Genomic DNA, 26,743 nt, shown 5'->3' with positions numbered 1-26,743 from the left:
GCGAATGACTCATTAAGGCCGGTTTCACATTAGCGCATTTTCAGCGCGCGCACGGCCGGGGGTAGCTCCGCCCCCGAGCCGGCTCTCTGCCCGGCGTGCCCGCCCCTTCCTTGTAGCGCCGCCTCCTAGCGGACAGCGGCGCCTGCGATCGGCGCACCCTATCTTTAGCATAGGGTGCGCCGATCGTGCGCAGGCTGTGCGCTAGTTGCGCTTTGACCTGCGCTGCGCACTTTTGACGGTGCGCCGTGCGCGCCAAAATCAAACTTTTCGGATTTTGGCGCGCACGGCGCACCGTCAAAAGTGCGCAGCGCAGGTCAAAGCGCAACTAGCGCACGGCCTGCGCACGATCGGCGCACCCTATGCTAAAGATAGGGTGCGCCGATCGCAGGCGCCGCTGTCCGCTAGGAGGCGGCGCTACAAGGAAGGGGCGGGCACGCCGGGCAGAGAGCCGGCTCGGGGGCGGAGCTACCCCCGGCCGTGCGCGCGCTGAAAATGCGCTAATGTGAAACCGGCCTAAGACTCCCCTCCCTCTGATATTACGTGTGTGGATAGGGACTTAATATGTACAGATTATAGGAGAGAAAGAGCGCAATAGGGTCTTATCCGGATAGATATTGGAAGAAATAAAAGAAATTTACTCACCCTTTCAAGGAGAGATTGAGGCATGTAGATCTGTTGTCAGCTTGCTGCACGTCCAAAGGTCCACTCCGTGACCACCAGTATAAATCCTTAATGGAATAAAATTCTAGGACTTATGTGCGCTGCTTAACAAAGTATCACATCCAGGTTATGTAGAGAGTTTAACCATTTATTTCCCAACGTGTTTCGAAGTACATCACACTTCTTCCTCATAAGTCCAAGAATTTTATTCCATTAAGGATTGGATAGGGACTTAGTCATAGTGTCAGAGGTAGTTAGTGGCACACTACAGGCCACAGTGCATATCATCACCTAACTAGCGTCTGACAGTGCGCCCCTCCTGGGCACCGTCGCATAGCGGCTGTGTCAGTTGCCACGCTGCAATCTGCAGCACCTGTGGGCGTCTGCAGTAGCGATGCCACATGCACGGTAGGTCTAGACGGACTTTGTCCCTCTGCCTTGGGCCCAGCTCCTGTGACAATATACCTTGCATGCATTTCTCTGAGACCTGTGAGTCCAACAGGCTCAGTACTTATGTTTATGTCTAAGGCGTCTCTGTGAAGTTAACAGAGTACGCCCAGTGCACACCGGGTGAAGTTCAACCTGTGTGCGATATACCACCATATTGTGCATCTGCCATTATATAGCAGCAGTTCAACACCTCTGTACGGTGGACCCCGGGCGGCGAACGCACTTTCTATTATTTTATATTTAGTGCATTCCGCCGTCCCTAACAGTCTGACTGCCATTAGGTACAGAGATGAGATCCTCAGACCCCTTGTGAGACCATATGTTGGTGCGGTTGGCCCTGGGTTCATTCTATGACAATGCCAGACCTCATGTTGCTGGAGTGTGTCAGCAGTTCCTGCAAGATGAAGGCATTGAAGCTATGGACTGGCCCCCCCGTTCCCCAGACCTGAATCCAATTGACATCTTGTCTCGCTCCATCCACCAACATCCCGTTGCACCACAGACTATCCAGGAGTTGGCAGATGCTTTAGTCCAGGTCTGGGAGGAGATCCCTCAGGAGACCATCCGCAGCCTCATCAGGAGCATGTCCAGGCGTTGTACAGTAGGGAAGTCATACAGGCACGTGGAGGCCACACACAATACTGAGAATCTGATCCTTGTCATGAGGCACATCTACTGATGTTGGATCAGCCTGTAACTTGATTTTCCACTTTGATTTTGAGTATCATTCCAAATCCAGACCTCCATGGGATATTGATTTTGACTTACATTGATAATTGTTATGTTTTATTATTCTGAACACATTTCACTATGCAATGAATAAAAATTTGCAGCTGGAATATTTCATTCAGAGATATCTAGGTTGTGGTATTTTAGCGTTCCCTTTATTTTTTTGAGCAGTGTGTGTATATATATATAAATACACATCAGTGCCAACAAAAAATATACATAAACTACACTATAATTTATCTTTACTCAAAAGTTAAATCTCCCCATCATAAAGTGGGGCCTTATGCAGCGACACAAATTTAAAAAATAAATAAGTAAAAAAATATATATACTGTATATACATAATCTATATATACACATATATAAATATATTATAATGCAAAGACACATACACACTATAATAGTAATAGTATCTGATTATTAAGTCCCATATGGGGCTAGTTATTAATGAGTTAATTACTACAACAAGAAGTACAAAATCGAATTTATATGATGAATATTATAGGATAGTCATACTACATTATAAAGCAATCTATTCCTTTGAGTATGATTCTGATATAGAATGGATTATCCATATTACTTAATGAGTATTCAGTTAATTACAAGTTGGCCAATAAAGCTATCTTCCTTATTTTTTTATGATGTAATATTGATTTAATGAAATACATGAGAAGCTGGTCAATAATAAAAAAAAGTGTTGCTGTATTTTTCTCTTTTAAATGGCATTACATAAGTCCCATCTTACTATACTGAAGAACCCAACAATCTACTTTTACTAACTGTCTCGTTTCTGGAGCAACCATTTTGGTGATTAGACAGACATAATGGTGTGCAAAAATGTCCTAATTCTGTGCGCGTCTGTGTGGAATGAAGGCACGTTAGAGAACAATAGCAATAAAAACGGCAAAATAGTTTATGATAGCAACATTTGTACCATGTATGGGTAATTCATGCAGTTCACGGATAATCACAAAGAATCCTTAGTGTTGAGCTCAGTATCTCCTATAGCAATGAATGAAGTTCATGAACACTACTTTATTTATTTGTGCCCACAGCTAGGAAACTGCCGGATATCCAGATCAATGTTCTAGGGATCATTGTTGCTCTGGGTGTAAGACCCTAAGTAATCAGATATTTAGCAACTATAGAGTATTTGAAAAAACAAGAACATTTTAGCTCCTTTCCAACATCGGCCGTACATTTACGCCGATGTCAGACTCCCTCTCTTTGATGTGGGCTCCGGCAGTAAGTCCACGTCTTTCCCGACACATGCCAGCTGTTTTGAACAGCTGACATGTGCCTAGAACAGACGCGGGTGGAATCGCAATCTACCAGCTAATATTAACTCATTAAATGCCGCTGTCAAACTCTGACAGCAGCATTTAAAGTGCGTTTCCGGCCATTGGCCCAGAAATCCACCCATCGGTGACCCCCCATCACATGGATTTCTCATGGACTTCCCTTCTTGGAGCATGATTGCTAATTCAACAATTGAGCACATAAAATCCATTACTTCTGTGAAACCTGTGGAGGTGTACTGCAAGAGAGGTAGGAGAGGAGGCGTCCTGGCACGCCTTTGGAGGAGAGGGTTCAGAACAGCTCTTCCTTCACTCCACTTGGCTAATGTCCGTTCCTTATCTAACAAAATGGAGGAACTGAACTTACTTTGTAACATGAGATCTGATATGGCCAATTCAGCTGCTCTTTGTTTTATTGAGACCTGGTTGAATGAGACCATCCCTGATTGTAGTCTGGATCTACCTGGTTTTGTTATCTACAGAGCTGACCGTGATTGTGTAGCTTCAGGTAAACAAAGGGGGGGTGGGGTATGTCTCTACAACAACACTAGCTGGTGCTGTGATGTTAACATACTGGGAAAAGGTTGCTCTCCAGATCTAGAGTACCTTGCACTCAATTGTAGACCATTTTACTCTCCAAGAGAGTTTTCATCTATGGTTCTGGTTGCAGTATATATTCCCCCCCAAGCATCTGTTAAAGCTGCTATTGGTGAATTAGCATGCAAAATATCAGAATGGGAGAAAGGATCTCCAGAAGCATTTGTGATCGTAATGGGGGACTTTAACAAAGGAAAACTCAACCTGGATCTCCCCAAATTTACTCAACATATAAACTGCTTCACGAGAGAGAACAATACGCTTGATCACTGCTATACAGTCATAAAAGGGACCTACAGGGCAGTGAGGAGAGCAGCAGTGGGCTTTTCAGATCATTGTCTAATTCATTTAATTCCAGCCTACAGGCAAAGGTTGAAAACATCCAAACCTACAGTTTATACAAAGAAGACATGGTCTGAGGAGGCAAAATTGCAACTACAAGCATGCTTTGAATGCACGGACTGGGAGGTATTCCAGGAAACATGCTCGGGTCTGGATGAATGGGTTGATGCAGTGTCCTCATATATCCGTTTTTGTGAAGACACGTTTATTCCATCCAAATCTGTCCACTTTCGGGGAAACAACAAGCCGTGGTTTACAAATAAAGTCAGGTTGATCCGTAAGAGAAAAGAGGAGGCTTATAAAGCAGGCGATATTACTGAATTCAAGAAACTTAGGAACTCGCTATCTAAAGAGATCAAGTTAGCCAAACACGAGTATGCAAAGATTCTGGAGGAAAGGTTCTCATCAAAAGATAGTAGATCTGCATGGAGAGGATTAAGAGAGGTCACCAATTATAAAAGCCACCCCACTATAGTGAACCCCAGCAGAAGTCTGGCAGCAGAGTTAAATGAATTCTACTGCAGATTTGAGGCAAGCTCTACACACAGTGGCTATTCATCTCTAAGCTCCTCAGTCTGTTCATATAAAGATCATTCATTGTGCAACACCCAAGTAGTGATCTCCGAGGCAGAGGTGATACGCATCCTGAAGGGACTTAAGGTCAAAAAGGCACCTGGCCCTGATGGTGTATCTCCAATGTGTCTGAAAGTATGTGCTTCCCAGCTTGCCCCTATACTGACAAATATATACAATGTGTCACTGAAAGAGTGCGTTGTACCTCAGTGTTGGAAAAATTCCACAATTATCCCTGTCCCCAAGAAAGTGGGATCCTCTGAGTTGAACGACTATAGACCAGTAGCACTCACATCTGTAGCTATGAAAGTCTTCGAAAGAATTATGATGTCCCACCTGATAAAATTCACGCAGAAGCTATGGGACCCGCTTCAGTTTGCCTATAAGGAGAATCGTTCGGCAAACGACACTGTCAATCTGGCACTGAAGTACATTTTGGATCATACAGATGAACTGCACTCATATGTCCGGATTCTTTTCATGGACTTTAGCTCAGCGTTCAATACCATTGATCCGAATTTACTTCATAAGAAAATGGTAGCTCTTGGAGTCCCTCTTAACTTATGCTTGTGGATTTTTAACTTCCTGACAGCCAGGATAAAGAGTGTAAAAGTTGGACCATTCACTTCGGACACCTTGGTCACAAACATCGGGGCACCTCAGGGGTGTGTTTTGTCCCCGTTACTGTTTTCTCTCTATACGAATGATTGCATCTCTTCAGCAGACTCAGTAAAAATCTTGAAATTTGCCGATGATATGACACTGATTGGTCTCATCAGGGGAAATGCTGAAGACTTGTATCGGAGTGAGGTGGAAAGAATATGTGACAAATGTAAAGCCAATAATCTTGTACTCAACACTAAAAAAACTGCTGAGATGGTTGTGGATTTTAGGAAAGATCAACATGAGATACTTCCAATCTACATCCATGACGAAGTGGTTCTTAGGGTCACAGAGACCAAATTCCTTGGTGTTATCATCTCTCATGATCTTAAATGGGGGAAAAACGTGGATGCTGTTATAAGAAAAGCACAACAGAGGATGTTCTTCCTGCGTCAGCTGAAAAGATATGGTTTGTCTAAGAATCTGCTGATCTTATTCTTTAATGCTGTCATCAGATCTGTGATTTGTTCCTCTCTGATAGTCTGGTATGGGGGAGCCACTGCGCATGACAAACTCCGCTTACAAAGGACTTTCAGAACAGCAGAGAGAATTATAGGTTCCCCCCTGCCTAAAATCTAGGATCTTTATGATAAGAGTATTCGATCCCACGCATTGAAAATTTCATCCGATCCCTCTCACCTGGGACACTCTGCATTCCAACTACTCCCTTCAGGACGTCGCTTCAGAGTCCCCAAATGCAGCACCAACCGCCATATGAACAGCTTCTATCCACTCTCTGTTCAACAATTAAAACGTCATGTGTAGACTATATACTGTATCTGTCTTGTTAGATGTTACTTGTTGTATCTGTTGTTATATATTATGTTGCCTCTTTGCCACAAAGAATTCCTTGTATATATGTAATATGTACTTGGCGATAATAAATTTGATTTAATTGATGATCGTGGGTCACTGATGGGTTGGCATGACAACCAGACGTCTCCTGGAGAACTCTCTAGCTGTCACTGCTGGCTTGTTATGCGCAGTTCTGGTGGTCGACGCTTATAGCATGTGAGTAATTCAGCTACATACAGGTAATTTGAGCAGCACCTGTATGTAGCAGAGCCGATTGGGTTATGGCAGCTTCTAGTCTCCCATGGAGACTATTTAAGCATGCCAAAAGTGGAGAAAAAGATTTTAAAAATATTAAAAAAATAAAAAATAAACATTCAAATCACCCCCATTTCGCCCCATCCAAAATAAAACAATAAAAAAATTAAACATACATATATTTGGTATCACCGAGTTTTGAATCGCCTGATCTATCAATAAAGTAAAATATTAACCTGATCGCTAAACGGCAGAGTGAGAAAAAAGTCAAAACACCAGAATTATGTTTTTTTGGTCGCCACGACATTGCATTAAAATGCAATAATGGGCAAACAAAAAATTGTATCTGCATCAAAATGGTATCATTAAAAACATCAGCTTGGCAAAAAATAAGCCATCACCCAACCCGGGATCACGAAAAATGGAGACGCTACGGGTATCGGAAAATGGCACTTTTTTTTTAACAAAGTTTGGAATTTTTTTCACCACTTAGATAAAAAGAACCTATACATGTTTGGTGTCTATGAATTTGTAATGACCTGGAGAATCATCATGGCAGGTCAGTTTTAGCATTTAGTGAACATGGTGAAAAACAAAAGCAAAAAATAAGTGTGTGATTGCACTTTTTTTGCAATTTCACTGCACTTGGATTTTTTTTCCTGTTTTCAAGTACACAACATGGAAAAACCAATGGTGTCTTTCAAAAGTACAACTCGTCCCACAAAATACAAGCCCTCACATGGCCATATTGACGGAAAAAAAAAGTTATAGCTCTGGGAAGGAGGGAGCAAAAAATGAAAACGCAAAACCAACAATAACTCTGGTCGTTTTTAGGTTAAATCTTTTACACTACCACCAAAAAGTTTAAAACTTTGACATATGAAAGTCTGATAATATTTAGCACACTACCAGTAGATCACAGAGTCGAGTTCTCAAGTATGTTGAAAATAAGGACCTAGGTGTGAATGTCGGAGTGTGCATTAGCCTCAAGAAAGCCAAGAGGTAGACTAAAGATAATTTTATTGGCTGTGATTAACTGATTGTCTAAGTTCTAGATATTGTAACCACTTGCAATTAGCTGTCATTATTGATGAAGACATGTCTGGTCATACAATTATTGCATGAAATGGTCAGTCCATGTACGTAATACATGGACTAGGGCTGAGTCTACCAGAGGTGAAGGCTTATTTGCAGAGTAGGTCTCCCTTCCTGTATTATATTATCCATCAATATCAATGAATTGCAGAAGTGAAAATAGATGCTCACAGTGGTCCTCATGTAACAGGTAATCATTCAAGCTATTTTTAATGCATCGCTGATAAATCTTATTACTCGTTCAGGCTTTGTTACAACATGAAGGTGGCGTCTTTAACATCTCTAGAAATCATTATATCTTTTGGAGCTGACCTTCATTTTCAAAAGTTGGTCTAAAGTAGGTCCTTTGTTATGATTAATATTTGCTATTTCATGGAGAAAATAGAAAGGGTCAGTTTATTTTTCAAATACAAGGGCTTATTTTTAAAGCTGATTTAAAAAGACTCACCTATGCCTGACATTGACATTCAAGGGCTTGAAAGGTTACAATTGTTCACTAGAAACCCTTTAGTATTTAAATACAGCACAGCAAGTAAAGATTTCCAAACAGACTTATTTTTTATATCAGCTAAAGCCAAAACTATGTCAAACTTAAACTAATTCTGAAAGTGTGTAAAAAAAAAGTACTTTATATACATATATATATATATACATGTATATACATAAATCCACCTGAGGATCAGCAAAGTATCCACTTTTTTCACATTTAATTTGGAGTGCTGTCTCTATTTTTCTTGATTTATATATGTATATATATATATATATATATATATACACATGTACAGTATATACAGTATATATATATATATATATATACAGTATATATATTTATATATATATATAGTGGGGAAAAAAAGTATTTACCCAGCCACCAATTTTGCAAGTTATCCTGCTTAAAAAGATGAGAGAGGCCTGTAATTGACATCATAGGTAGACCACAAATATGAGTCAAAATGAGAAGACAAATCCAAAAAATCACCTTGTCTGTTTTGGCAAGATTTATTTTTCAAATTATGGTGGAAAATAAGTATTTGGTCATTAACAAAAGTTCATCTCAATATTTTGTTATATATCCTTTGCTGGCAATGACAGAGGTCAAACGTTTTCTGTAAGGCCTCTTTCACACTTCAGTTTTTTACAATCAGTCACAATCCACCAGGTTTTCAAACAAACGGATCCTCAATTTTCTTTTGAGGATCCATTTTTTTTCCCCATTGACTTGCATTAATGGCAGATTGTGACGGATTGCTGTCCGTTGCATCCGTTTTTTTTGAGGATCCGCCAAAAGTTGCTGTCCGTCACCATCCTCAAAGATTTCAAATGGAGCTTGCAACGTTTTTTTCTCTGGCGGATCCTCCACACACTCATTTAACCCGAAATTCTTTCTGGGTGCCGGACAAAAAAAAAATTCTCACTCTCTCTCTCTCTCTCCCTCCTTCCCGGCCAGCTGTTCCTTTAAATTTCCTCATTTTCAGGATCCGTCTCAAAACGGATCCTGTGCCATCCGTTGACATCAGTTCAAAACGGATCCGCTTGTCTGACTTTTTGGCGGATTTGAACTGATGCAAAAAACTGAAGTGTGAAAGAGGCCTAAGTCTTCACGAGGTTGGCACAAACTGTAGGTGGTATGTTGGCCCATTCCTCCATGCAGATCTCCCCTAGAGCAGGGATGTTTTGGGCCTGTTGCTGAGCAACATGGACTTTCAAATCCCTACAAAGTTTTTCTATGGGGTTGAGATCTGGTGACTGGCTAGGCCACTCCAGGACCTTCATATGCTTCTTACGAAGCCACCACTCCTTCATTGCCCTGACAGTGTGCTTGGGATCATTATCATGCTGAAAGACCCATCCATGTTTCATCTTCAATACCCTTGCTGATGGAAGGAAGTTTGCACTCAAAATCTCATTATAAATTGCCCCATTCATTCTTTCATGTAAATGAATCAGTCATCCTGGTCCCTTTGCAGAGAAACAGCCCCAAAGCATGATGTAGCCACACCCATGCTTCACATTAGGTTTGGTGTTCTTTGGATTCCTCCAAACACGACAAGTTTTCATTCTACCAAACAGTTCTACTTTGGTTTCATCAGACCATATGACAATCTCCCAATAATCTTCTGGATAATCCAAATGCTCTCTAGCAAACTTCTGATGGGCCTTGACATGTACTGGCTTAAGCAGGGGGACACATCTGGCACTGCAGGATCTGAGTCACTTGTGGCATGGTGTATTACTGATGGTAGCCTTTGTTACGGTGGTCCCAGCTCTATGCAGGTCATTCACTAGGTCCCCCCGTGTGGTTCTGGTATTTTTGCTCACTGTTCTTGTGATCATTTTGACCCCATGGAGTGAGATCTTGTGTGGAGCCCCAGATCGAGGGAGATTATCAGCGGTCTTGTATGTCTTCCATTTTCTTATTATTGCTCCCTCAGTTGATTTCATCACACTAAGCTGCTTGCCTTTTGCAGATTCAGTCTTCCCAGCCTGGTGCAGGGCTACAATTTTGTTTCTGGTGTCCTTAGGTGTCCTTTGGTCTTCACCATGGTGGAGTTCGGAGTGTGACTCTTTGAGGTTGTGGACAGGTGTCTTTTATACATAACAGGTTCAAACAGGTGCCATTACTACAGGTAATGAGTGGAGGACAGAGGATCCTCTTAAAGAAAAAGTTAGAGGTCCGTGAGAGCCAGAAATCTTGCATGTTTTTAGTTGACGAAATACTTACTTTCCACCATAATTTGCAAAATAAATCTTGCCAAATCAGACAAGGGGATTTTCTGGATTTGTGTTCTCATTTTGACTCTCATAGTTGTGGTCTACCTCTGATGTCAATTACAGGCCTCTCTCATCTTTTTAAGAGAGAGAACTTACACAAATGGTGGCTGACTAAATACTTTTTTCCCCCACTGTGTGTATGTATATGTATATATATATATATATATATATATATATATATATATACACCCACATATATATAGTGTAGAGACTAATTAATTGGGTGTCTAAAGGGGATCGTTTTTCCTTGTGGAAAGTGCCAAGTCAGTGTAGGGAGACTTACAAAGTGTAGGGAGCCATGCAAAGCTTCTCTGGGAATTCAAATATACAAATACCCTACTTAGAGAGGAAGAGCACGTGAACTTTAGTGCCACCTATTGGATGTAGCAATCCTAAAATTTGATATTGATCTTTTAATACTGAGGAGGGACAAAAACCCTGAAACACTTGTCTGCAAATGGAGTTTCTGGTTTGTCATCTTATCCTAAGTCATGTGGAAAAGCTGGTTAAAGGTTTAATATTGATGTTAAGGAATGCTACATCCAAGTCCTCATCCTCTCTGAAGAGGTTATTTGCATATATAACATTAATGTAAATTTATATTGACATGCTTGTAACCTATGTGTGCATGAATATCACATGTAATGTCAGACACTGATGACAATAGAGAAATTAGAGCTGCAGAAAGTTCCTTTTCCTCTGACATTCACTGATTGATAAGAAGTTCTGGTATGTTGTTACATATCATTTTCTGTAGGGATTATACAATTATATGCCCTGGTTGCTATAAAATAACAAATTTTTTTTAATTTATTTATTTTTTTTATATAGCGCTAACATATTGCGCCGCGCTTTACAGTTTGCACACATTTTCATCGCTGTCCCCGATGGGGCTCACAATCTAAATTAACTATCAGTATGTCTTTGGCATTGTGGGAGGAAACCGGAGTACCCAGAGGAAACCCACGCAAACACGGGGAGAACATACAAACTCCTTGCAGATGCTGTCCTTGGTGGGATTCGAACCCAGGACCCCAGCGCTGCAAGGCTGCAGCGCTAACCACTGAGCCACCGTGCTTCCCTAATTAAGTGAACTTTTCATATCAATCAGTTATTCCCCAATCATCAATCAAAAAGGACGTTCCCAAAATCACAACTTATCACTTATCCACAGAAAAAGTGATGGTTCCCGATACATTGAGTGAAGTAACACTTCACTGACACCCCACTCAGACAGGGTACATAGGATCCCATTTCCATGTCATTTATGCTTCACACTGAATAAATAATCAATTATTTTTTTTTTTAAGTTATAACAATCTTGTGTTCATACTTAGCGAGTGTAAAGCTTTTATGTTTGTTTTATGTAACAAATGCATAAGAAATATATTATATACTAAATATTATTTACTTTAATTTGTTTTGTGGAAAGATCACGGAAAAATAAAAAAGTCATACTATAGATTAATCTGCTTAACTAAAACAGGAGAACGATCTTTAAGAAATCCTGTCTCTGAAGTGCCAGTCTATGAAAAATCAAGGAAATGCTTCATAAAGTTAATAAATTTGCATGTATGTAACTATTCTTCACGGTTTATATATATTTTTTATAAACATTGTATATTTTCTCTGGTTATACCATAGGGCTCTGCCCATTAATTATATTGCAGCCTTTTGATTACTGCTCTTTTAGTTTCATATTTTTGAAAATGTCCATCTATACTTAATATCTTGTCATGTTGTCACATTTGACTAGTCATGCGAACTGACCTAGAACCAAAGGAACAGTCAAGACTGTCAAAATGATAATGACAATAACGCCAAAAAGAGGCCAGAGAGCTTTCTCTGGGTAAAAAGACAGATTAATCAATGTACCCTACAAAAATAAGGAAAGGATCTAAGTGTTTATGGATTCTTATCATTTGATACATGTTTCGTGTATCTCATTGACAGCAAGCTTGAATGGAAGGAGGGAGAAGGAATTTCATTTTTTGTCGAGATAAACTCCCAGTCACTGTGGCTGTACAATTTTGAGTACTTTTCATGTTATGGCTAATCCTCTTTACTGTTACATTTTAAAAGGTTTGCAGTGACAGAAGACAGTGTGATAGACATGCTTTTGAAAAGGAAGCACCAGCAAATCAAATGTATGTGGAAGCAGGCAAATAGCGATAATCCTTTTATTTGGTTCCTATTTTTTTTTTTTTACCATGACTGCCTAATCAGTAGCACAACAACTGTATAATTTAGTAACATCTGTCTTAATTTCTATTCCAAGCCCTTCTGAAATTAGGTCAGTACCACGGGCTATATGTGATTCTAAAAGCACAAATAATTAAAATTTTATTAGCAGCGCTGAGATGTAACAATCATTGAGCAAACACATGAAAAGCCTTCAACTTATTGAAAAAAATCGAAAAGAGAAACTTTTGGAACAATGGCGTTTTTTTTTTTTAATGACGTTAAATGGTGTTTTTTTAATGAGGTATCAAGTAGCGTGACATGCTTATAAACCTTTATTGGATAGCAGACTTTGCTGGTACATATACTTGTTTGCAGTGCATGTAATAATTTGTGTAAACTTTTCTGCTATTAATATTGAGTTTAAACATTATGTGTATCAAGAAAATAGCCTTGTTCTCTACTTGTTACTTTTTACCGCTTAACCCCTACAGAACGCACAAAACGTATCATAGTCACAAATACACTTACCATACTCATTGCCGAAACACAGAAAGTATGATGGCGCAATCAGGGCAACAGTTGTAATACACAACTACAACCCCTTCTATAAAGTTAGAAGTCACTCTTCTATAACGGTAGACCTCAGAGTAATGTCTGATTGCAACTGTTCAACATCTTGAAATAAGCTGTCAATGCTGATTGTGGAATTCAGAGGGCAAAGATGGACCCCCAATGATAGTGTCACAGGGAATTCTAGTGATTCGATCAAAACCCATACTTATTAAAGCTAGACAGTCAGAGCTCATAGAAAGACCCAAGAATTGTCTGACATTTCCTGCATTGTCAGTATCTGATTTTCCTGTTGTTGGAACATACTTAGACTATTAAAAGTAAAAAAGTCAATTGAATTAAAAAGTCATTAGTGGCAAAAAATTGCACAAATTCACTTCCTTATGTATATTACAAAAAAAAATAATATTATATATTGTAGGTGACCAACAGGAAAGATACTGGATGGAGCGTCTATCTCCCCCAGAAAGTTAAGGTGGGCGAGTGATTAAAAGCCAGGTAGTACTGGTTAGTGAAGAAGCTTAGGTGCTGAGATGCTTTATTTGGCTGAGGTCACACTTGTAAGTGCAATGCGAGAAACCCGCACGAGTCTCTCGCATCAATACCCGGCAGTGCTGCTGGCACTTGGGCCAGAGCGTTTAGCTGCATAGAACTACATGCAGCCGCACACTCTGGTCCCGAGTGCAGGCGGCAGTGCCAGGTATTGAGGCAAAAAACTTATGCAAGTTTCTCGCATTGCACTCGCAAGTGTGACCTCGGCCTTTATGATAGTTCCAGGCCAGTTTTTATGTTTTTATTGGAGTGATGAGGAGGATTTAGTGGTAGGACTCATCAGTCCCATTCCTCCTGCTCCAGTATGGGTTTTGCTGTAGGCTTAGTCAGCTCAGCTGAGAGAGGTTGTCTTGTTACTGACACAGAAAAGGCTAAAGGAAAAGCTCCAGAGTGTCACAACCTCTGGACTGATATGATTTGTCTGCATACATCCCTGGTAGCACGAGTCATTTTCCTTATGTGAACTGTGTCTGCTGTGAGTCAGTGAGGGGGAGTCCTATTAAACCCACTGGAGTGCCTTGTGGTCACAGCAGGATGCCTGTGAGTCTCAAGGCAAAATAAGAGTAAACCTGGTCAAGCTATTAGGCCAAGGCAATGTTCAGGAAAACCCGTTATGGGCATTTATTTTTGAAGCGGACTACAGGATGGTAGTGGGGTGGTCTGCTTCCTCCAGGTCAGGTCTTACAAGTGGCACATGGCCACATATTCCAGTTTAAAAACCCTGCAGCAAAGGGTTTGGGTATCAATTTGGAGTTGCAACTTGTAGAGCAGGTGGCTCTGCAAAACTCAGCCTGTGTGAGATAACACAGAGCCAAGCAGTGCCAAAAGGTCTGACACCCCTTAGTGTGACACGGTCGTGCAGTCGTCCATGGCAACCGGTCTTGGATTAGGTTGGTTTTGATGCCCAGCTGCGATCCAGAGGATTCCATGTGCAGTTTCTTTTGTGCGTTTTGTTTGGACATTAAAAAGACATTTGCTTTAAACTTTCCTGTGGTCCCTACCTATCTGTCACACTGCACCAACCGTGCTGCACTGCACTGCTTATGTCACTGCCACGATGTTCTACAATGCCCTAGTGCATTACAATATATATATATTTCTCAAATAATTAAACATACAGTTGTAGCCAAAAGTATTGACACCCCTGCAGTTCTGTCAGCTAATACTCAGTTTCTTCCTGAAAATGATTGCAAACACAAATTCTTTGGTATTATTATCTTCATTTAATTTGTCTTAAATGAAAAAACACAAAAAGAATTGTCCTAAAGCCAAATTGGACATAATTCCATACCACACATAAAAAAGAGGGTGGACAAAAGTATTGGCACTGTTCGAAAAATCATGTGATGCTTCTCTAATTTGTGTAATTAACAGCACCTGTAACTTATCTGTGGCACCTAACAGGTGTTGGCAATAACTAAATCACACTTGCAGCCAGTTGACATGGATTAAAGTTGACTCAACCTCTGTCCTGTGTCGTTGTGTACCACATTGAGCATGGAGAAAAGAAAGAAGACCAAAGAACTGTCTGAGGACTTGAGAAACCAAATTGTGAGGAAGCATGAGCAATCTCAAGGCTACAAGTCCATCTCCAAAGACCTGAATGTTCCTGTTTCTACCGTGTGCAGTGTCATCAAGAAGTTTAAAGCCCATGGCACTGTGGCTAACCTCCCTAGATGTGGACAGAAAATAAAAATTGACAAGAGATTTCAACGCAAGATTGTGCAGATGTTGGATAAAGAACCTCGACTAACATCCAAACAAGTTAAAGCTGCCCTGCAGTCCGAGGGTACAACAGTGTCAACCTGTACTATCCGTCGGCGTCTGAATGAAAAGGGACTGTATGGTAGGAGACCAAGGAAGACCCCACTTCTTACCCCGAGACATAAAAAGCCAGGCTGGAGTTTGCCAAAACTTACCTGAAAAAACCTAAAACGTTTTGGAAGAATGTTCTCTGGTCAGATGAGACAAAAGTAGAGCTTTTTGAGCAAAGGCATCAACATAGAGTTTACAGGAGAAAAAAGAGGCATTCAAAGAAAAGAACACGGTCCCTACAGTCAAACATGGTGAAAGTTCTTTTAAGACAAATTAAATGAAGACAATAATACCAAAGAATTTGTGTTTGCAATCATTTTCAGGAAGAAACTGAGTATTATCTGACAGAACTGCAGGGGTGTCAATACTTTTGGCCACAACTGTAGGTATATTTGGTGTTGTCATGATTGAGATCACCTGCACAGAATTTTGGGGGGGAATTTATTATGATTTGTTCACTCTAAAATACAAAGAAATGTAAACCTCTTCAGCATGACTTTTTTTTTCTCAATTTTTGCCAATATAAAAATTAATGAAAATGTAACACTGATGCGTACTTGCCAAAAATAGCACATAAATAGAGTACAATAGCAAGCAAATAGCAAAATTATATACAGCTATAAAAAAGAAAGGGAAATCTGCAGGAATTACAAATAAAAAGGAGAAATCATTTTCTGATCTTCAATGCCAAATTTGGCCCCATCATCAAGAAGTTTCGCACAAAGATCAAAAATATGACTGCTGTCATTGAGTTGTATCGGGTGTCCACAACTTTAACCCACAAATTGCACAGTTAGATGGTCTTAAAAATCAGACCGAGATCTGAACTCAATGCATGAACTGTCTGGTGAGTCTTCCGACCCGAGCGTAACTGCTTCATGTATTTCCATGCAACTGTCATGTTCGGGTCGGGAGACTCACCAACAAGTCCTTGCATTACATTCCGATTTCCTCAGTCCAATTTATACGGCCGTCTGAATGCACCATTAGATGAATAAATTGAGAACTGAGATTCATCCCTTGCAAATAGGATGCCTCACCATATGTTTGGACACTGTCCAATCTGTGTTGACCATGTCATAATATGTACATTGTGACAAAGTGACAAGGGGAATGAATCACTTCATTTATTGCTACACTGTTCTTACGTAATATAACATAGGTCACACAAAGAGTTTGAGCATTGGTGACTTTGATATCTAAAGAGGGGTTATAAGTAGTATAGAGCGAGTATACTCGTTGCTCAGGTTTTCCCAAGCATGCTCGGGTGATCTCCGAGTATTTTGGCGTGTTTGCAGATTTAGTTTCTGTCGCCTCAGCTGCATGATTTTTGGCTGCTGGCCAGCCTGAATTCACGTGGGAATTCCCTTACAAACAGGCATTCCCCACATGTATTCAGGCTGGCTAGCAGATGTAAATCATGCAGCTGCATCGACAGAAACTAAATCTCTGAGCGCGCTAAAATACTCGGAGGCCACTTGAGCATGCTCGGGAAAACCCAAGCAACGAGTATACTCGCTCATCACTAGTTATAAGTAGCAATGAGTGAGTATACTCGTTGCTTGGGTTTTCCCGAGCATACTCGGGTTTCCTCCGAGTATTTTGGCGTGCTTGGAGATTTAGTTTTCGTCATCTCAGCTGCATGATTTGCGACTTGTAGACAGGCTGAATACATGTGGGAATTCCTTAACAAACAGGCATTCCACACATGTATTTAAGCTATCTAGCAGTTGCAAATCATGCAGATGAGACGACAAAAACTAAATTTCCAAGCGCGCCAACATACTCGGAGGAAACCGGAGCATGCTCGGGAAAACCCAAGCAGTGAGTATACTTGCTCATCACTAGTTATAAGTATTACTTATAGGACCCCATTCATATGTTCAGTATTTGGTCAGTTTTTACCTCAGTATTGGTAAGCCAAAACAAGGATTGGGTGAGAAATACAGAAGTGGTGACGTGTTTGTATTAAACTTTTTCTCTGATTGCTCCACTTCTGAAATTGGCTTACAAATACGGATGTAAAATACTGACCAAATACTGAATGTGTGATCGTGGCCTAAGAGTTATACTTTGAAGTGGGTACAAGGGGTTATTATACTAAATTGTTCAACAGTTTTATGTTTCTGTTCAGAGACAGAGCAACATGGACTAAAAAATATTGCAAATAAGTTTTTAACTGGAGCAACCTTTATTTAACAGAAAGCATATTCATGGTTCAGTTATCTAGTGAATAATCAGAAGTACTTCGGCACAGTAATAAATTACAATAGCATTCTTGCAAACCTCAAGAAGTCTAATTGCTCTGATAAACTTTCCTGCAAGTACGTGCACTTTTGTTCTTGAATGTAAATCTGTAAATATTTATCTTTAGCGGAAAAGTGGCAAAAAAAGTTATAACTTTTCTAAAAAAAATAGAAAAGTCAACTTCATAATAAAGAAAAGGTTTAATCTAAACTGCAACAATGTGGTCATTTAATGGTCACGTTCTGCTTGGCATTTCGGCTTTAAGATAACATTTTAAATGCTATTTAGACGTTATGATTTTAGGTATATGCTTAATGAAACAAATTTATTTTTATGAAAATTAAATATAAAATTGATGTGAGAAGTTCATATTGTTTTTTAAATGGGTTTTTTATTTTTTTCTTCTGAGGATATCCTATCAATAATCAGCAAAGCAATGTAATATTTTTATTGTTGAATGAAAGTTTAATAGGAAACGGAATATGGAAACTACAATTAAATATGTAGAATTATTTTTGATTTACATTGTAATAGACACACACACACTCACTATAGGTGTTAGGCGTCAGGTTTCTGCGTCTGCTCTGCAGGAATCCAGAGCCTCACATTCTGCGGTCTCCTGCTGTCTATCTATTGCAGAGGAGATTACTTTGCAGCAGACTGCTCCAGAGACTAAGTTCCTCTGTGCTCATACTGGGCATGCTCATGAGACGATCTCCCATTGGAGATCGGGAGTCATGTGCCCAGGTCCTGCTCCAGATCTCATTGGTCCATCTCGGAGATCTGGAAGGTCCCGCACGGCGATAAAAAGCGTGCATGACCATTCGGCCATGCACTAGTATAGACTATACTTGCTATGTGTAAATGGTGATGGATGTATGATTCTGGTGACTGACTTATTAAGATTCCCCTCCCTCTGATATTACGCATGTGGATAGGGAATTAGTTCAGCAGTCAGCGCCAGTCAGTGGCAAGCCTTAGGCCACTGTGCACACCGCACCTCTGTGCTAGCGTCCGACATTGCACCTGCTTTGTAGCTGTGTCGTCCAGCGGCAGTGTCCTACGCCGTGCTGCAGTTGCAGCCCTTCTTGGCGCTCGCAGTAGCGACGCCGCACACACGGTAGGTCTAGACGGACGCAGCTCCACTGTCTTAGGTCCTGCTCCTGTGACCTGATACCATGTGTGCATTTACCTGAGGCCTGTGTTACTAACAGGCTCAGTGTTTTTGTATGTTTATGTTGTGACGCCTCTGTGTGTGAACAGTGCCTGCTCTGCGCACTTCGGGTGAAGTCTAACCCGTGAGCATTATACCACCATATTGCTTGTCTGTCATTACCTAGCAGAGGTATAACACCTACTGCACAGTGGACCCCGAGCGGCGAACGCGTTCTGTCATTCCTAACAATAGGTATCATATTCCAATGAACCATACATTATGACATGTCATGGTGGCAGCTATATCAGACATCCCTGTGAGAACTGGCAGTGGGTCAAGGGCGCAATTAACCTCTGGACCTCTTTTTTTCACTGCTAGGACTAAAATGATATCAAGAAAATCATCCAGAAACAATATATTCTATTATAGCTAAACATTGTTTTTCAGTGATTCCTTTGTATCCCCGTTTATACTGCACCTAGACAAAAAAGATACACCATTTGAAAGGTAAACTTGCCCCCTTCAGCAAGAAAATAGCCAAACAAACCAAACATTCATGATTTTATCACAAAATACAGTTTAAACATTAATTTTTATAAACCTGCAGTAAGGAAAAATTACTGATTACTTCACCCCACACGGACATGACACACCATTTGAAAGGTAAACTTGCTCCCTTCAGAAAGAAAACAGCCAAACAAACCACACATTCACGATTTTATCACTAAATATAGTTTAAACATTAATTTTCATAAACCTACGGAAAGACACAGTGACCTGCAGGTGGCACCTCAACCGGAAAATATTTTTTGGCCTCTACTAATCAAAACAATTTATTGTATTACCAATCTACATATATAAATACCTGTCTGTGTTCATCAGCTCATAAAGTACATTTACATTTGACCAGCTTGCTTTTTCTGAAATTGCCTGTGCCCCCGACGACTAATGTGCAAAAATTACGCACGGGCCAAGCTAGTTATTATCATAAAGCAACATTTCAGTGTTGCTTGTGAATGTGGTTTTACGTACTACACTTACACCCCAGCAAAACAAAACTAAAATCAGGTTAAAAATTCCAAAACCAGTCTGGGTCAAGTAAACTCACAAAAAAAATGAATTACTATTATTGTTAGTTCTTGTAAACTGTATAAAGTTGGCTTAATTTTGATCTAAATACTAATATTTAGAGCTCTCTGACAACCCTACTAAGGATCTAAAACAGTATTAGATATAGAGTAATAGAAAGGAACCACATGGTAAAACTATAAAAAATATAAATCATGTATATCCAACGGAAAAAAATAGCACTATATAAAACATTTGAAGAGCCAAATTGAAATGTTTCCTCAGAAAAAAAAAATCACTAATGACTAGTGTTGAGCATTCCGATACTGCAAATATCGGGTATCGGCCGATATTCGCTGTATCGGAATTCCGATACCGAGTACTGATATTTTTTCAATATCGGATACCGGAATCGGAAGTTCCCATAATGTAATGAGCCACTATTGTGGCTGTGATTGGCTGCTGAAATGATGTCATCATGATGTGCGGTCTGTGCGCATCATGATGCGCGGGCTGTGCCGACTGCGGGGGGTCTGTACGGGCCTGCCAGGGGTCTGTAGTATGTATGTAGTATGTAGTATGTATCTATGTTGTATGAATGTAGTATGTATGTATGTTGTATGAATGTAGTATATATGAAGTATGTATGTAGTATGCAGTATGTATGAATGTTGTATATATGTAGTATGTATGTAGTATTTTTTTTTTCACATTCAACACATTAGCTGGATGATGGGGCTACTACTGTCCCATCATTGGCTAATGTGTCAATCACTGTCATTGTAGCAGGCATAGCCAATGCCTGCACGCACACAAGACCCCCGGCAGGCCCGCACAGACCCCCGGCAGCCGGCACAGGCCCCCGGCAGGCCCGTACAGACCCCCGGCAGCCGGCACAGGCCCGTACAGACCCCCGACAGCTGGCACAGGCCCCCGGCAGGCACGTACAGACCCCAGACAGCCGGCACAGGCCCCCGGCAGGCCCGTACAGACCCCCGGCAGCCGGCACAGGCCCCCGGCAGGCCCGTACAGACCCCCAACAGCCGGCACAGACCCCCGGCAGGCCCACACAGACCCCTGGCAGTCCGCACAGACCCCCAGCAGGCCCGTACAGACTCCCGGCAAGCCTGCAGAGACCCCACACAGACACGCACAGTGTCCGCCCACGCACCGCCCACACTCTTCCCCCCTCCCGAACAGGATGTGCAAGTACAGAAAGGATTTTTTTTTATTCTGATATTTCTGTCCCATTGACTTGAATGGGACTTACGGTATCGGAATCGGCGATACCCGATACTTTTTGGGTATCGGCCGATCCAATCCGATCCGATATTTCTCAATATCGGACGGTATCGCTCAACACTACTAATGACCTATGCTAAAGTGGAACTGACAATTTAGGAGAACTTGCAGCAGAATGTCTGTCTCGGTCTTTACTTCCTTTCTTCTCCTCCTACTCCTCATCCCTCAACTTTCAGTAGAATCTAATCAGTCCTGTACAAGCATCCAGTGTCAGCTCCTATCTCACCAATGTGAAAGTCTATCACCACTAAGCACAAATTTTACCCTTGACTTAAGAGTAAAAATGCAGATTTCTCTGACAGTATATATTGCAAAGTTGATTATTTTCATGTGTTCTACTGATTTATGAATTAAAAGTTAAAATGACAGCTACTCTTTAAGGGAATATACAGGATGATGTAAAAAAAAGCGCGTTAAAAGATTGGAATTTGTTAACCACCTGCCTGTTGTGCTTGGTGGCATTTTTACAGACTGCTCCTGCCAGCAATTCATCTGCTCCCTGTCAACAAAGCAGCTCTTCTTCTTCTGGACTGCTCTGTCAGTGGGGTGTTACTGCCTAGGCGCTGAGCTTGACTGCCTAAAAATTAACAGGCAGGTAGCAACTACCTACCTGTTAGTGCTTAGGCTCATTTTTTTTTCAAAGTCTTGGATATCCCCTTTAAAATAGGCCATCAAATAAGTATTTAGTGTGTATTCTGCAGTTTTAGCAGAGTGAAGAGGCAGTACCAGGCAGTGTAAGGCTAGTTTCACACTAGCGTTTTGGAGCGCAGCGACGGCCTGCGCACGGCCGCCGCTAAGCCCCACCCCCTGCCGTGCCCCCGCCGGTAGCTCCGCCCACCGGCGCATGACGCAGCATGCGCCCTGCGTCCCCTATCTTTATCACAGGGGGCGCAGGCCGTGCGCAGTATGCGTTTGGCGGCGCATGCGTCCTTTTGACGATGCGCCGACCTGCGCCAAACGCAACCTGCTGCAGTTTGGTTGCGTCGGCGCACCGTCAAAAAGGCGCATGCGCCGCCAAACGCATGCTGCGCACGGCCTGCGCCCCTGTGATAAAGATAGGGGACGCAGGGCGCATGCCGCATCATGCGCCGGTGGGCGGAGCTACCGGTGGGGTGCGGCAGGGGGCGGGGCTTAGCGGCGGCCGTGCGCAGGCCGTCGCTGCACTCCAAAACGCTAGTGTGAAACTAGCCTAAGCTTCTCAGTTTGGTGTCACTCAGATCTCTTGAACTCTGCAGCACCTACTTAATTTGATAGTGTATCCTAGTGATGGGCAAGAATGTATTTTTCCTCCAAACTCCTTTTAAAGTAAAGGGGCAGCCACATCTCACAACCATGCCTGGTGCCCTGATGTCGCTTCTCGGGTAATCTCAGAATGGTGGTAATACTATGTTAAAAGCAATACTGGACATAATTGCACATAAAAAATATTTATTCCTTTTTTCAAGGTATTTTTGGCCATAATAAATAGTGTCTATGTATTTTATTTTTCATTAAGATCTGGACTATAACTTAGGGATGTCACTTATGTGTTTTGAAGGCCTGTGTGTACAAAAATAAATATATATATATATATCTTAGTAAAGTTTATATAACTTCTTTTCATCAATGTTGAAAGCCTTGCAGTGTGCAGCTTTTTCAGATGATAGCACAATACAGAAGGCTTCAATGTCTTTTTTACTTTGAAACAGCATTTCTAAAACATTTTCTCCACACCAATGTAACATTCATGATCTTGAATAATACATGATGAACTTTCACAGGAACAAAGTATCCGTAAGTCCTGATATTTTATTAAAGTATCATGGAGCTCAAACTTTTCTTATGATTTACAAAATTGTCAAACATTACTGAAAATAACAAAAAAATAAATAAAAAAAGACTAAATAAAAAGTACTGCTACAATGAAACATGTCTACAAGTCTAACAATAAGTAAAAGTTTAGTGTTCGTAATAGGTTAGGCTAGTTTCACATTAGCGTTTTTTGCACAGCGCATTGTGCGCATAAAAAACGCAAAGAAAAACGCATGCAAACGCAAAACAAACGCGCTTTTTTTAGCGTCATGCGTACGCTGATGCGTCAAAAAACTGCAGCTTTGCTTGCATTTTACATGCGTTTTTGCATGCGTTTGCGTTTTTATGCGCATGCGTTTTTAGGTGTGACATTTTTTCCATTGTCTAGACCACATTCCAGACTTGTTTACCTCAAAAACGCATGCGCACGAAAACGCAAGTGTGCGCAAGACTATGCGCATGCCATGTTAAACATAGGTGCGCAGTGCGCATGCGCACGGGTGCGCACGATGCGCTGTGCACAAAAGCGCTAATGTGAAACCAGCCTCAAGCCAGTGCTCCTCAGCAAGTTGCTTCCATGTCACATTTAGCTCTCTGCATCCCTGTATATGGCTACACAGCTGTTGACAGCAGCAGATGTTATCGTGAACTAGCTGTACCAATGTTGATGTAGACTCACTGGAACTCAGTCCGAAATTCAAAAACATATTAATGGTATGTGCACATGACAATATTATCAGCCCAAGTGCGATCTGACGCAACATTGGATTACATTTGGACCAATGCTATTTCATGAGGTCATGCACGTCTGATTTTTTCCAAGCCGGTCCGAGGAAAAAATGGCAACATGACGGAGCTGGATCTAATCATTGGATTGGAGTCGGCCATGCAAGTCAGTGAGTGTGTGGAAAAGATTGCACTGCACTCGGATGACATCTCAGTGCCATCTGATTAACACAAATTTACGGAGAGGAGAAGATGGAGATTTTTTTTCCCATCTTCTCCTCCTCCAATAGAATCGGATCCCACTCACAGTGTGAGTAGTAAAATCGTCCAGATTCTCTCGGATGAGAGAATGTACCTTTGTGTGACTCTAGCTGAAGGGTATGTGCACATTAAGTATTTGTTTCATACATTTCTGCGTCAAAAACGTGTCTCCTGGCAGAAAAAACGCTGCAGAAAAAATGCACGCTTTTGTGTATGTTTTGAAGCACTTTTTCAAAAACCCTTTCTCCCATTCATAAAAATGAATGAAAAACACTGCAAATATGCTGAAAGAAGTGACATGTAGCACATTTGAAACTGACTCAAATCTGCAATGAAATAATGTGCAAAATGTAAGGTAAATAAGATTTTGCTGGGACAGTGAAATGCTGCATTTTTCAAGGCAAAACTGAGCCGAAAAAAGTGCAAAACCATGAAGAGTGAACATACCCTAACTTAGGTCAACACTAGAGTAAGAACATTATAATTGGCAATTATCACTAGGGTTAAGACTCGAGCCACATGACTCCATCATATCTTTAAAAATATTTTTTATTAACATTCGGAGTGGAATGATTCCAGCTTTCACATTAAAAACCTTCACACAATCTACAAAAAGTTGAGGACTATAATCGCAATCATTAAGGCTAAATGTTTAAACAGAATAGTGAGACTAGCAAGCAGACAACTGAATAATTCTCACTTCTGTAATTTACTGTAAGTCGTTTCCTTATAATTGTAACGTCTAGGGAGTAATTATATTTTGGATAGCACAATGCTTCATGCTTACAGTTGCCTTTCTACAGCACATTTTTGACCTTAGTATAATGTATACTTGGTCACCATAAACTGGAGATTTAGAAGAGAACAGTAGAGGATCAGAATGAAGGCATTTACAACAGCAGAGAACATTACTCGTGTTTTACACAATATATAACAGTGAATTAGTAATTGGTGACTCAACTACAATAAGTAAATGTTAATTATTTAGCTATAACATAATAGGTTATACAGTGTACACTTTCCATACAGAGACATTCAGAACCCGAGCAGTTAGGGTATCATTACATTTAGCGATGCACCAGCGATTCCGACCACGATACGATCCGGTCAGGATCGCTGGTGCATCGCTAAATGGTCGCTAGTGAGCTGTCAAACAGGCAGATCTCGCCAGCAACATAGCAGCGGTCGGCGGTCGTTACTTACCTGTCAGACGCGGTGATGAAGATGTCCTCCAGCCCACATCCATGCGTCGCTCTTCGGCACCAGCAGGAAGCCCAGCAGGAAGTGGCCAACGAGAAACAGTCCAGAACGTACTCGCGCGATCAGCGATAACCAGCGGGAGCCGGTCGGAGGTATCACACATAGCGATATTGCTAGCAATATCGCTGCTGCATCAAAAAATCGGTGACACTTTAGCGATATCGCTAGCGATCTTGCTGTGTGTAATGGGAGCTTTAGGCAGGGACAATGCCAGCACCTCCCTCCCCCCAAGCAGATAGCCAGGCACCCTGCCAGCATAAATGTATCAGTGTAGCTGCTAATTTTTTGCTCCACTGATAGCCTGTGTCATTGAGAATGTCAATCTTGCATTAAGTGATGTCACTATGCTCAGTGGTGACATCTATAGTCCCATTCTGGGTATCCAGGGCCATCCCGCTCTTCACCTTACAGATATCATACAATATCATAAATTAAATGTGAGAATTAGCCTTAAAAATATATATAAAAATTGGCCTCTCCCCTCTGTCAATCCCTGCACTGGGTCCCCATTACCCAAAGACTCTAGTTCAAAACCCTAACTATGGCATGCAAAGCCATCCACCACCTGAGTCCTCCATACGTCTGTGACTTTGTCTCCCAGTACTTACCTGCATGTAACCTCTGATACTCACAAGATCTCCTTCTCTACTCCCCTCTTATCTTCTCTTCCCACAATCGCATACAAGAATTCTCCCATGCATCACCTCTACTCTGGAACTCTCTACCACAACATATCAGACTCTCGCCTACCATGGAAACCTTCAAAAAAACCTGAAGGCCTACCACTTCAGAAAAGCCTACAACCTGCAGTAACCACCGATCAACCAAGCCACTGCATGACCAGCTCTTCCCTCGCCTATTGTATCCTCACCCATCCCTTGTAGATTGTGAGCCCTCGTGTGCAGGGTCCTCTCTCCTCCTGTACCAGTCATTACTTGTATTGTTTAAGATTACTGTACTTATTTTTATTATGACTGTCCCTCCTCACATGTAAAGCACAATGAAATAAATGGTGCTAAAATAATAAATAATAATAATAATAATAATAATTAATTATGTGGTTCAAAACAATAACATGAACTCATTATGGCATCATCCCAACCAATCCATGTTATATTGTAACTAAATTAGCTAAATGTGTGCCTTAACACAACAAATACACATTTAGCCAACTAAATATCCAGTTCAATCATTGGACTCTGTTGGCTCATGAATATAATATGTAAGGCTGGAAGGGTCAGAAAGGTTTGTGTAGATGCTGAGCAGAACACAAGTTTGGGGTTGAACATATTAAGGGCTGTTATTTTTCAATACTGCGTATTTATGTTAGTTAATTTAGCCCTCTCAAGTCTTTGCTTGTCATTATTAAAACTACTTTTCTAAGAAGAAAAGTGAGGGAGAACTTTAAGGCCCTGATTCATCAAGTCCGTCAATCTTTTGTTCAGGGGATATGCTGGAGTTCAATGAATCAGGAGCGTTGGACAAGTTGTGTCCACCTTTCTGAGCACCTCCTCACAAATCCCACTCCAGTACTTGCTGGAGAAAGATTTGTGGAGTAGCGTCATGAAGTTGAGAAGAAGCA

The 26,743-nt window shown here is 41.2% G+C and overlaps 1 protein-coding gene across 7 annotated transcripts in view; it reads right to left on the bottom strand.

The window, feature by feature from the left end:
- The window catches only part of RBFOX1 (RNA binding fox-1 homolog 1), a 991,812-nt gene that overhangs the window by 20,763 nt on the left and 944,306 nt on the right, over positions 1–26,743 (bottom strand). The window lies entirely within an intron of this gene.

This window comes from Dendrobates tinctorius, unplaced genomic scaffold, assembly GCF_039654945.1.
Source record: "Dendrobates tinctorius isolate UK_male_01 unplaced genomic scaffold, ASM3965494v1 ptg000129l, whole genome shotgun sequence".
In the NCBI taxonomy this organism is placed as follows: domain Eukaryota; kingdom Metazoa; phylum Chordata; class Amphibia; order Anura; family Dendrobatidae; genus Dendrobates; species Dendrobates tinctorius.
The sequence above is the reverse complement of the archived record's forward strand: the minus strand, read 5'-3'. Positions and strand labels throughout refer to the sequence as shown.